We start from the raw sequence: 12616 nt of genomic DNA on the forward strand, positions 1-12616 counted from the left end.
TTGGTAGAAATTCAAGTATATTCCTAATTCTTGTTTCCTCATGTTCAGGAACACTGCCCAAGCCACATATCTGCTTGATTGGATGGGATCACTTCAGTTTATTTACTAATATTAGCACCGTACTGTAGCAGTTTGTTTTTGATCGAGTTGGTGTTTGAATGCCTTTGGCTCCCACACATAATTATGCTAGGAAAACACACACACACTTCCTAGCAACAGTGGTACTGACTATCTGCATTACGAAGCCAACTGTGGGGCCATCAGCTTGCACTTCCACGTCCTTATGACCCACTGCACCAGGTCTCCAAAATGTTTTCTTAATATTTGTTTTCCACAGTCAACGATCCTCATCTGCTGCCATATCAGCTTCAGCTCATGTTACAAAGGCTGCGCCATTAGGCTTAAGGCCTAAGCGTGTGGGTGTTACTTTGCAATACTCTTACATAAACAGATAAACTCAGCTGATAGTATTAGCAGCTTCACTTTTTTTTCTCCTTTTCTAAAGACACTGGCGTCCCTGAATATTATTTATGTTTGATACACTATTCCATGGCAACCATCAAACACAGCTGTACCAAATGTTCTCCAGACAACCCATTGACCGTTCTCCATTACACTGGGCTATTTTGGTTTGGGGAGGACTTTGGACTCCGCTTACCTCAAACTGGCGTCAAGTCAGGAATGGGCACTTGTAAAAAGGGGCTCCCACTTGGCGTTTATATTTCTCCAGGAGGAAAAATAATTTCTGCTCATTTGTTCTGATGGCATTGTGCTTATATTGACAATTCCCAAGATTTAAAACCAAGAAATTATTTTTTCCTACAATATTTGTGAATTCTTTTTTATATACAACTTTACTGGTAGATGTGGCTTAATGTGCTGGACTGTAAGGTCCATTTCAACTGCAAGGTCAGTGGTTCAAGCTCACCAGCTGCTCCTTGGGAACCCTATCACAGTCGCTATGGGTTGGAACTGACTTGACGGTACTGAACAACAACAGCTCTCCCAGAGCTAAAAACTTCTTCTTATGAGAGGACATCTCTGTTGAAAACACAAAAGTAGGTAGGACTTTTAATGAAGTGGCTGTCTGGGGTGTTGGATAAAAGTTAGGGTGAACAATAGGCTAACCAAAATCCATTAATGGAAAAACAGAGGAATACTGTGTCTGCTGTTCAAAACAGTAGACACATTAAGGGTTCTCAAGTCTGTTCTGACTTATAGTGACTACAGGAACCTTGTGGGGACCATATCTGAGTTCCCCTGGCTTCGCAAGAGGGAAAAAGAATCCAACTCAAAACCAACCCAAGAATCAGACACGCCTCCTCTGTGCATCTTTCCTCACCATCTTCTGACCCTAACTATCCCTTCCCCAGCACCCTCTACTTCACATCTGGGTTTGATAATCCACTGCAATGGCCACATAGAACTCAGAACAATCCTCACGATTATGGTGTTTATTGGGGAAGTGAGCAGGATCAGAAACAACTCAGGACGAAGTGGTTCTCCAGACAGGAACGCCTCTTCTCTGCCATACTGCAGGCTCGCCTCACTCTTGTCTTCAGTCTCTCAGTCACACGGCAAGTGTTACCAAGCTCCTTTAGCCATCTGTGAACGCTCAAAGGGTGCATTCTGCAAAACAGCCTCCTGCTCCAAGGGGCTCAGCTTTACCGGTCCATTCTAATCAACGTGAGGTAATACTTCATTTTAGTTTTGGTTTGCATCTCCCTAAACCTTCTACCGGAGTCCTGGTGTGTTGCTGTGGGCTAATGCGTCAGATTGTAAAGTCGTTTGAAATGCAAGGTTGGTGGTTCAAGCTCACCAGCTGCTCCCTTGGAAACCCATACAGGTTCTCTATGGGTCAGAATCAACTCGACAGCATTTAACAACAACAACAAGCCCTCGACCACAAGTTCGGTTTGAACTGAAAAGTCGGAGGTTCAAGCTCACCAGCTGCTTCTGGGAAACCATATATGGGTCACTGTGAGTCAGAACCAACTCGACGGCGTTTAATAATAACAATCACTAATAATGTTGAGAATTAAAGGCACCTTTTTAGGCCTGCGTGCTCAGGAATGTCTGCCCGTGGTGTCTTCACAGGGGCCTGGCTGTTTGTAAAGTCTGGGCCTCTTGGTATTTACAACAGTCCCTCGATGTGATCATAGGATCATGGCGCACCAAGGCATCCTTTCGCTGGTTCCTGCCCACAGTGTCTTCTCTGGGGCCTGGCTTCTACAGACTTCAGACCTTACTGTTCCCTGTCCTGGTTGTTGTCATCTTAACATGGCCATTGAGTCGTTGGAAAGAGAGTGAAGCGGGGTGCCCTATGAACCCCTACTCTCCCCTGGTCTATATGACCTCGATCTGATATCTACAATTCTGAGACGACCAATTTCATCAGTATTTCTTGGGTTCTTTTCTGTAATAGCCATGGGTGGTTTGGGCCTGTGGCTGCTCACACTGCCTTACCTATCGATTTATTCTTTTATTTTATTTTTGTTTTTTGGGAGAAGAAGGCACAATTTATTTAGTCAAATTATTTTACAACATAGTCTCCATTGACAGTTGTCAGCTTAACACTTAATATAGTTTAAAAAGTCAATGATTACCTGAAAAATTATATATATTTAAATATCTAAAAATATATTGCATATGTAGAACAGAAGATCCCTTATATCCACAAGGGAAGGTTTGGTTGTTTTTTTCCAAGTTGTGATGATTGTAGTCCTGTTATTTACAAACATTTCCAAGCATTACAGATTTAAATGGTTTGTTTTTTACTTCTTTGTGCACTCCCGTTAAATAACTGCACCAGTGATTCTCTTTCTAGCAAGTCTGAGACTCAAATAAACTGTTTTCTTTTCTGTAATAGTCACATTACGTTTTTTAAAAAACCAGCTATAAAAATGTACAAACAGCCCAAATGTACAGATTGACAAAAGATGTACAAATTACACTTAAAAAAATAACAACTGATTTGATAGTAAAATTGTTATTTAGGACCGAGGTCAACTCGTATATTTATTCTTTTTAATTTTTTTATTTACTTATTTTTAATACTGTGAGATATAGCAAAATGACTCTGCATAATTTATACAGTAAGTTGCCTTCTGATTGGTTGACCCTGGACTGACGGTCTGGCAAACGCACAGCTCTTGCGAATCTGCTTGTGTTTAGAAATCCCTAAGACTCTTCCAAGTTTTGGGACCCACTGTCATTATTTTTAAAAAAAAGAAGAAGCTATTTAATTCTCTTAATTCTCTTTCAGTAATGTCTGTATTAGCATGAAAATTTTGTAGCTTCTATCTTGACTATATCTAGAGAGAATGGTCAGTCTAGTGCACCTTGCCCACTGAGAGAGATTTTGCAATGCCCATGGCTTCTTAAATACACACACGTTCTTTTTTTTAAAATTCCAGTTGAGTTCTCACTAGCCTTACAGTCAATGTTCCAGTTACCGTCCACTGAATCAAATTCTTCTAAAATAAGCTTTCTGCCTCTTTTTGTCACTAAGAGTCAAACCAGAACTTGACTGGATAAGCCCATGACTCTTTATCAAACTGAACCCCACAAAGTCTATGATGAGACCTGTGTGTTGTCAAGAAACTGCCTTGGTCATAAAAATATAAAGAGATCGTACAGTTTCTTTCTCAGAACCATATAAAACCATTCCAGTAACCTAAATGTTTAATTCATAAGATGATAGGAGGATTAGAATCCAAACTGGGGTACTGGCCCACGGAATTATCCATCTCTTTGTTGAAGGTAGAGGAAGCAAAAATTAACAACATTAAAAAAATGTTTATAAAGAACAAATACAAAGGTTCTATCCAACAAGAAAGAACATCCAGTTTTGTTTCTCTTCAAGGCCACATACGTCCTTTAGAGTCCAAAGTATCCAGGAGTGTGAGGGATAAGCTTCGATTAGAAGGCCACCGATGATTAAGGTTTGAGTAGTAGCTGCCTAAGTGTGAGGGCATGTGGGTATTAGGATGGCGGGGGACATTGGGATTAGGGTAGATCCCACCAGTGGGGGAGGTCCAATATTGTGAAGTCACTCCAAAGAAGCTGGAGGAAGTGACTGGCATGGAGGAGGGATGGGGGGCACAAAGTTCACCTTTTGTTGGTGGGCATGGTAGGAAGACATGTAGGGGATATCAGAAGGGTGCTTGTACATGATTGACTCGCTCGGATGTGGCTGCAAGGCTTGGGCGATGCCATGGAAGTCAAATTTGTAGGCATACCTTTTGCCGTGTACTTTGGTCATAATGTTTTTGTCATAGTAATATCGGAGAGCCCGGCTCAGCTTGTCATAATTCATGTTAGGCTTGCTCTTCCGCTGCCCCCAGCGTCTGGCCACCTCATCAGGGTCCGTCATCTTGAACTCCCCGTTGGTGCCTTCCCAGGTGATACAGCTGGCATTGGCACTATCAGGAGGAATTGCCACAGCTGGATCTGCCCACTTCCAGGATTGGCTAGGCGACTGCTGGTTGGGCCCAGGATCTGATACGGATCTGGTTGGGGCCTTTGCTCAGTATCCTTACTCATTGTTTGTGCTTCTCCAAGGGGCGGACTTTTGTTGAGGCCAGAATTCATGTTATTGTCCCATCCTCCTCTCCTGACAGAGTCTTAAGAAGGATGTTCTTTAACACTCAGTCGTGAGGATTATAGGCCAGCAGTGAACTGTCCCTGAGGTAACTGAGGTGTGACAACAGCACTTCCGTGTTATAGAGGGAGGTGGCGCGGAGGAAGTCCTCTTTGTTCATTTTGCACAATCCCTTGCTGTCCATGTTCTGGAAGAAGGAAGTGTCAATCTCCATCAAGCCATATTCCTTTATTGCCCACTCCAGCCACTGCCGCACATGCTCCTGCATCCACAGTGTGGGGTCTGCGGGAACGATGACTCTCCGCTCATTGGTGGTCATGTTGGGAGGAGGAGGGCCGTTCTTCTCGTCCATGTAGGTGTTGTAGTTCATGGGGTTGGACTCGCCTCCACCAACGAGCTTGCTGCATTTGCTAACACTACAGTCCACTGGAGACTCTCTGTGTTGTGGCCTGCCCCAGCTCCCTCCATGCTCTCAGCACTCTCAGGCTCTGTGTCTCCACCAAATCACAGGAGCCTCTCTCACAGCCATTGGGCTGAATGGCTACTGAGAAGGGTGGGCACAGGTGAACAGAGCATAAAGGCTGCTCTTTAATGAGGCAGCTGGTGCCTGTTCGGTTTATTCTTAATAACATGGAGATTTGGGCCTTCCAGATGCTCTAGAGAGCGTGAGCTGGAGTACAGAAAGAGGTGATGGCCCCAGCTGTTCAATCCATCCCTCTGTTTTTCCAGCTTCCATTTCACTTCTGCCCATTGTCTCAGCCATTGTCAAGGTTCAATCGTCTTCAGACCTCCACTGAAGAGATGGACTATTTCGTACAGGGCCTCCAGAAATCCTATCTTGGGCTCTGCTTTCCTTCATTGTCTGCCCTGTCTATCTGCTTGTTATCTTCTGGAGGTTTGTCCAACTCTAACTGACTGAAGGAGTTCTGGTTACGAGTCGGGCTACTAACCTCAACAACAGCTGTTTGAAACTACCAGCTGTTCCACGGGAGAAAGATGAGACTTTCTGCTCCTGTAAAGATTTATAGCCTCAGAAACCCTGTACAGGGTCGCTGTGAGTCGGAACCACCTAACTGACTGATACCCTCCTTCTTGCTCTCTTTATTATTTGAACCTCTTTCCTCTTTGGGTCTCTCTGTTGTCATGTCTCTGGGATCTCCAAGAGAGGTGTGAATACATACATACAGTATGTCATCCTGAACTCCAAGAGCCTGAAGTTTGGAACCTAAACAAACAAACCAAATCTACGGAAGACGTTCTGCCGATTCCTCCTTACAGTGATTCGAGGATTATTTTCTTTCTGCTGATTGAAATGTTTACCAGTTCATTTGCGTGACATAATTAATGCATGCATTTTGTCCTCAGATCTGCGCGTGTGCAGTAGGACTTACACATATTCGTTTGACTGCCGGGCACTCCTTCCTCTCTTGTCAAATGGTGCTGTCTTTTACCCACGTCACTGGGGAGCTGTGAAGGGATCACGTGTCATTTTATGGTCTGAGGGCAGTGTCACACGGCTCTCTGCCTACTCAAATACAGTCACCAGAACACAGTCTTGGAGGAAAAGAATCGGCATGTTTTCTGAGAATCAGGTCTGCAGGTAAAGAGAAAGTGGCTAATGAAAGAAATGATTGTATTTCCTAAAATACAAAATACTAGATAAAACAGCATATTTATCTTTTTCTTTTATTTGGTTTTATTTTAAATTAAGCACACATGCATATATATAAATAGATATACATACGGAGTCCTGGTGTGGCACTGTGGGATAAGCACTTGACCGCAAGGTTGGTTTGAAATACAAGATCGGAGGTTCAAATTCACCAGCCGCTCTTTGGAAACCCTATACAGGATTGCTGTGAGTCAGAACCAACTCGACGGCACTTAACAACAACAACAAAATATATGTATGTACAGATGTCGACTTGCTGTAGGATCAGCACTGAATTGCGAACCACAAGGTCAGCAGTTCAAATCTACCCACTGCTCCTCGGAAACCTTACACAGTGTCGCTATGAGTTGGAACTGACTCAAAGGCACTTAACAACCCTAACTATGTAGGAAACTAACAAGCTCTGGCGTGAGTAAAACAGCATGTAGGTTTGCTACCATCAACAGCCTCTGAATCCCTTCATGACCCAGGAAACACAGACAGACCAGCAAAGGCTGATTTGCAGTTTAAATAAATAAGACCTTGGATTCCACCAACCGATCTGCTGTCGACTCAGATATCAACCCCTCCCAGAGGATTACGCTGTATTTTATTTTGTTTACGTATTTCGAATTTAAGGAGTGATAACTAGGAATGCCTAATCTTTATTCATTCAAGGAACTTTTATTCAACGCCAGCTGTGACCTTAAACAGACAACAAGTACAGACCCGTTCACACACAGCTGAGCAACCATTGGTGGTCCCGAAACTGAACCGGAAACGGAGGTAGAGGAAGACAAGGACTTGGGAAAATGGACATTTCAGAAAGAACCAGTAATTTGAGGAAATGCATGAGCACAAGTTAGCCAGAGTGTTTGGAGAATCGCAAAACATTCAGCTTATAGGAAGCAGGAAAGGTCCTTTGAGAACTGCGGCTGCAGAGGTAATAGGGAACCAGGCCTCGTGTCACACAAAGGACCTTTATGCCACACAAAGGAATTCCGATTTTTTTTTTCTCCTTTTGGCATAAGGGGGCCATTGAGTGGTTTTTAAAAGGCAGCGATGTAATCAGATTTAGTCTTTGGAAATAAGGCCTCCTGATTAGTCAATGAGCTCAGAGTTCTTTTCTTGTGTGTTCACCGTTGTTTTATTGTTTGGTCTCCAGACTCTATTATTGATTGAAATACCGAAGTGATGGGAGTCAAGAGCTTGTGCCACTTAACCTCCTTCTTGAGCGGCTTTTAGACTCGTGGTGTGATACCTGCTTCACCTTCTTCGTTTGGTGCAAGGTTAAAGCAAACCAAGGTGGAGAAACAAACTTGTGGAGGCTGTTGTAATGAATGTCTGTCAGACTCCGCCAGAGAATTGGGACCAGGCAGATGACAGGTGAATCAATGCTTATAATAGGACCCACGATGAACAAAAATCAGGAAATTACAGCGCTTGCACAAACTTTAGAGAGCATAGTCTTTCATTTGATTTCACATTCTGAATGAGTTTCTCAGGGATGGGGCCTGGGCCTAGGGGTGAGTAGGGGAGGGGGATCACACAGTAGGGACCTTGATAGTAAGTCTCTCCAGGTGATTCTAATGTCCAATTAAGGTTGAAGCCACTAGTCTAGTCTTATGAGACTTTACAGGTAAATTGCTTTCAATTCTCAGTAACAGATAAATCGCAGACCACAAGCAAACCCACTGTGATAAGTTGATTTGGATTCACAGGAGCCCTAGAGGGAGAGGAGAGCTGCTCCCTGGCTTCCCAAGACTATAACTCTTTACAAGAGCAGACAGTCTCATCTTTCTCACAAGGAGCCACTGGTGGGTTTGAACCACTGACCTTGTGGTTAGCAGTGCAGTACTTAGCCCACAGTGTTACCCAGGGCTTTGTTGGTGGCATACGTTGTTGTTGTTGTTAAGTGTCCCACAATAGGCTCCGACTCATAGCAACCCTGTATAGGGTTTCCGAGGAGTGGCTAGGCAACCTTGCAATTATCCTACAGTGATAACGTTCTAGATTGTTGTTAAGTGCCATGGAGTCACTGCTGACTCATACATAGCAACCTTGTGTAGGGTTTCCAAGGAGCAGTTGGTGAGTTTGAACCATGAAATATGAGCTTCAAACCAACATTGCGGTCCAGTGCTTATCCTACAGCAAGCACCACACTGGTACTCATAAAGACTGTACTAAAACGTTGTTGTTGTTAGGTGCTGTCAAGTTGGTGCCTACTCATAGCAACCCTCTGCACACCAGAACGAAGCCCTGCCTAGGGCTGCATCATCCTCACAGCATTGTTATGTTTGAGCCGACCCGACTGTTGCTGCCCTGTGCCAGTCCATCGCATGGGAGGTCTTCCTCTTCCTCGCTGACCCTCTACTTTACCTTCTCTAGGGACTGGTCTCTCCTGATAATATGTCTGAAGTATGAGAGACTAAGTCTGGCCATCCTGGCTTCTAAGGAGCATTCTGGCTGTACGTCTTCCAACACAGATTTCTTTGTTCTTCTGACAGTCCGTGGTATTCCAATGTTTTCCCCCAACCCCATAATTCAAATGCATCAATTCTTCTACAGTCTTCCTTATTTATCACTGTCCAGCTTTCACATGCATATGAGGTTATTGAAAATACCATGGCTTGGGTTCAGGCACACCTTAGTCCTCAAGCTGACATCTTTGCTCTTCAACACTTTAAAGAGGTCTTGTGCAGCAGGTTTGCCTCCTGCAATGTGTCATTTGATTTCATGACTGCTGCTTCCATTGCTGTTGAAGGTTGATCTGAGCAAAATGAAGACTTTGACAATTTCAATCTTTTCTCCATGTATATGGGTATTATTCATTGGTCTAGTTTTGAGATCCACCATGTTGACCCTGCTGGTATTTAAAATACGGTGGCATAGCTTCCAGCATCATAACAGCACATAAGCCACCACAGTGTGACAAAATGACAGACAACTGATGGATTTCATACATAATTGGTTGTAAATAATGGAAGCTTGGTGTGGTGTTGTAGGATCACAAGGTTGGCAGTTCAAACCCACTAGCTGCTCCTCAGAAACCCTATGCAGTGTTGCTATGATTCAGAATCAACTCTTCAGCACCTAACAACAACAACAACAACAACATATCTATGATGTTGCAACTGTAGGCTGTACAGTTATAAATGTCCAATTCGAGTACCTTGTGTGTTTGCCCTTTCACATTGCGCCAATTTGCCCTCACTTTGAAGTGATTGAACCAACCCCTAAACCCAAACAAATGCCTTTTCATCAAGTGATTCCTCCTCATCAAAATCAACTTCACTTGCTGCGATACAGCTTTTAAATCAGGGGAGAGGTTTTAAATAAAGATTAAGTAAGAACCACATGCTCCTGGTTCAACTTGCCTACAAATTTCAACAACTCTGTAAGGAGTGAGGCTCATTCCTAACCCAGGAATGTACTTCCATCTCAGAAATTCACTCCCAGTGGTGCTGTTTGTGGACTCAGTGGCCACGCACCTGGCTGAAACCAGGATTAAAGTTGATGAGAAACGTGCCTGGTTCTCTGCCCCAAAGATGATGCCTGGGCGTGGAAGGCTGCCAGAGAGGATTAAAAACAGAGGAATGTGCAAATGTGCTCAGGAATCCATTAGCAAGATGATGTGCTGTGAATTGCCAATGGTTCTGTGCTATTCCCAGTCTCTTATCCACATGCAAACTTTTCTTGTTCCTCATTCAACATTGACATTTTAAGTAAAGCTTTAAAAATAAAATAGCAACAAAAAAACAGCCAGCAGAAAAATAGAGAGCCACACTCTGCAGGAGGAATTTGGTTTTCAATTTTTTTGAAAATATACAAACTTTTTGTTATCTTCAAAAAAAAAAAAAAAAGGGAGAGAGCCACAGTGACGTTTGGGTAAGATGTATTAGTTTGGAGAAGAGCAGAGAAGGAGGGTATGTAGATATTTCTGATTCCAGTTGACAAGAAGGATTCTAACAGGTAAAGATGATGCATTCTCCCTGACCACTCTTGTCTGTTCCTTCCATTTTTTGGGGGTGGGGTGGGGTGGTGGTATACTTAATAAAAGGAGCTCTGGTAGCGTAGTGGTTACGAATTGGGCTGCGAACCTAAGGGTCACCAGTTCGAAACTACCAGCTGTTCTGCGAGAGAAAGATGAGGCTTTCTGCTCCCGTAAAGATTTACAGCCTCGGAAATCCTGTACAGGGTCACTATGAGTCAGAACCGACTCCACGGCACATAACAACAACAACAACAACACTTAATAAATCCTCACATATCCATAGACACCACCTCTAACTACACAAGGGGGCTTCAAAAAGGTCATGAAGAAATAGAAGTACAAGATAATGGGGAAAAAAAAAAGGATAATGAATTTTTTCCCATGAATTTTCTGGAAGCCCCTTGTATCATGATGTTGTTGTTAAGTGCCATCGAGTTGGTTCCAACCCATAACGACCTACTATAGGGTTTCCAAGGTTTTCAAGCTGGTGAGCTTGAAATGTTGACTTTGCTGTTCAAACCGACTTTGCAGTCCAGTGCATTAACCCACAGTGCCACACAGAAAAAAACTGAACTTGTTAAGAATTTTGAATGACATGTTGCATTAGACAGACTTGCTCCAAAAGACCTCGTTAAAGTATTAAAAAGCGAACGATATCACTTTAAGGTGCACCTGACCCAACCCATGATATTTTCAGTCACCTCATATGCATGTGAAAGCTGGACAAATGGATCAAGAAGATCAGAGGAGAATTAATGCATTTGAATTATGGTGTTGGTGAAGAATATTGATTATACCATAGACTTCCAGAAGAAGGAACAATTCTATCTTGGATAAAATATAGCTAGAATGCTCCTTAAACATGTGGATGGTGAAGCTTCATTTCATATACTTTGGGCATGTTATCAGAAGGGCCCTGTCCATAGAGAAAGACATCATGCTTTGAAAAGTAGAAGGTCAGCAAAATAAGAGAAAGACCCTCAACAGGATGTATTGATGCAGTGGCAGCAACCATGGGCTCAGATATAACAATTGTGAGGGTGGTACAGGATCGGCCAGTGTTTCGTTCTGTTGTACATCAGGTTGCTGTGAGTCAGAACCAACAGCACCTAACAGTAACTCATGTAATTTACCATGTGTTAGTTTCCTCTCCAACCCTATTATGATACTCTTGGGATTAGATAAAAGAGTATACCTTTTTTTGTCTAGTCACCCAACACAATAATAGACATATTAGAAATGAACACACAGTTGCAAATTATAGTTGTTGTCCAGTTGTCTCTGATCCATGGTGTCCTGGTCAGTAGAAAGAAGCAATGTCTGTTCCTGTACCACCTTCAGGGCCGGTTGGGTTTCTGCGGCCCATTGTTGTATCTGCTGTGCATGTTGAGCATCTTTGAACCTAGGGGGATCATCTTGCAGCACTCTATCACACCGAGTTCTGTTGTGATCCGTAGGGTTCCCATCCCCCATGTTGGCATTTGAAATACTTGCTGATATTTGAAATGCCAGTGGCATTACTTGTAGTATTGTAGCAAAACACAAACCACTACTGAATGATGAGTGGTGGGTTGGTTTATTACAATTGCTAACTTATTAAGGTGATGGCTGTCATTTCAGAGTCAAACCAAACTGAGAAGGACTTCTCTTCTTCAGTGAGTGGAGACTTTACATGGGTGTTGTTGAGAAGGAAGGATGGACACAGTGAATGTATAGAATTTTTAATGGAATCTTTTGCTGCCAAAAAGAGAACCTTAGGAGATGGGGCGGGGTGGGAGGTGGGGGTGTGAATAGCAAAATTTGAAACCAAACACAGCTGATATTTTTCAAGGGCTCACTTCATTAAAAAAAAAAAAGCCACAGTTTTCATTGCTTTTTACCTTCAGAAAGAGAGCAGTGCACATCTGCTTAAAATTGAATCCAGAAATGAAATTATGAAACAAAGCTGTATTACACATGTACCCTTTAGACTTCCTCTATTCGGGTACCATTGGCTGCCAGATGACACACTGGGGCGTGCCTGGTGCCCGCCCACGCAGTGCGTGCCAAGGACCAGATACATGGTCGACGAAAATAATTCATCATTGCAAATCAGAGACAATGGATTCTTGCAGACTCCTGTTTTGAACAACACCACTTGAGTGTTTATTAGAACAAGCTGTCTTCTACATTCAAGGCCGGTCCCAGGCACAAAGAAGACCTGAAGAGAAGAGACATCTCTCATTCTATGCCTGTCCCTCTCTCCCTTTTTCTCTGATTTCTCAGTTTTCTTCAGAAGTGTGTTCACAGCAGCCTAGTCATTCACAGGATTAGCCTTTTTTTAAAGTTTTTGTTGTGAATTGAGTGATACTTTACATGGGAGAACATC

General features: G+C 43.1%; 1 pseudogene; it reads right to left on the reverse strand.

The window, feature by feature from the left end:
- Positions 1-3860: 3860 nt before the first annotated feature.
- LOC102826417 lies at positions 3861-12310 on the reverse strand (annotated as a pseudogene).
- Positions 12311-12616: the final 306 nt, after the last annotated feature.

Source organism: Chrysochloris asiatica, unplaced genomic scaffold (genome assembly GCF_000296735.1).
Source record: "Chrysochloris asiatica unplaced genomic scaffold, ChrAsi1.0 scaffold00005, whole genome shotgun sequence".
Lineage (NCBI taxonomy): Eukaryota > Metazoa > Chordata > Mammalia > Afrosoricida > Chrysochloridae > Chrysochloris > Chrysochloris asiatica.